Source organism: Trematomus bernacchii, unplaced genomic scaffold (assembly GCF_902827165.1).
Source record: "Trematomus bernacchii unplaced genomic scaffold, fTreBer1.1, whole genome shotgun sequence".
In the NCBI taxonomy this organism is placed as follows: domain Eukaryota; kingdom Metazoa; phylum Chordata; class Actinopteri; order Perciformes; family Nototheniidae; genus Trematomus; species Trematomus bernacchii.
In genome coordinates, this window is record NW_022987803.1 from 3,300,898 (window position 1) to 3,301,913 (window position 1,016).

Here is a 1,016-nt window from a genome sequence, read left to right on the forward strand (position 1 = left end):
TGAAACATTTCCAAAAAATAAATGGCAAAAACATATTACTTAATGGAAATCCATTCCTTTTTTTGGTGCCCCATGCAAAGTATGACATGTATGGCTTTCCAGACTTGGATAATGGACTTTGAATGAAAAAAAACATTAAAGGAAACGCATCTCATGGTAGCTGGACAATAAATAAATAAACCTTTATCTTCTGAACTAGTTGAACTGCAAAAAAACATCTAGAGGAAGAATACATTAAAAAAAGAATCTAATTAAGAGTCTAAGAGTTGAATAAAGACAGCTTGATTATCACAACAGATGAGTATTATTGTATATTTGTTTATGTGGATCTGATGCTGCAGAGCCGTGGCTCGGAGGTGAGACTTCTCTCTGAGTCACGGTGAGATGATCTTCTCCTCCCAGATGCCCTCAGGTTCAGGATTGAATGAGTGGGAATTGATGAGAGCCGCTATAAATGAAAATAAAATGGCCATTGTAGCTGCATCAGCAAGTTCCTCACACCTCCTGCAGGCACGTCCGACTGAGATACAGACACACTTTATTAACCCGGGGCAAATTCAATGTTCACTCTGTTATAAACATTACATCCCACACATCGGCCTGGAAATTCTGACGCTCTCCAGCTAATTCACGCTCCGCTCATGTTCCAATCAGGACTCGAACCGACGACCCTTTGGTTCCCAAGTCTCACAGACCGAGGTACTGTTGCCCCAAAAACCCTGCACTGCCCGGGAATCGAACCAGGGTTTCAAGAATGGGAACCTTGCATGATACCACTACACCAGCAGCACACTCTGAAACACTGACTTGAATAAAAAGTATTTTCAAGTATTATGTTAATTGAAAGCAATAATATTAAAGGTGGGTAGGTAATTTTTGAGAAACCGGCTCGCGTGCGCTAGAATTTGAAAATACACAACCGGAAAAAATCTGCCACTTCCTTACAGAGCCCCTCCTCCAACACACACGAACGCGCACATGACCAATGAGGGCACGAGATAAGTTTGTGCACAGAT

The 1,016-nt window shown here is 41.6% G+C and overlaps 1 non-coding gene across 1 annotated transcript; it reads right to left on the reverse strand.

Moving 5' to 3' along the window:
• Positions 1-720: 720 nt before the first annotated feature.
• Positions 721-791, reverse strand: trnag-ccc. The gene has a single exon. It is a non-coding gene; the product is annotated as a tRNA-Gly (tRNA).
• Positions 792-1,016: the final 225 nt, after the last annotated feature.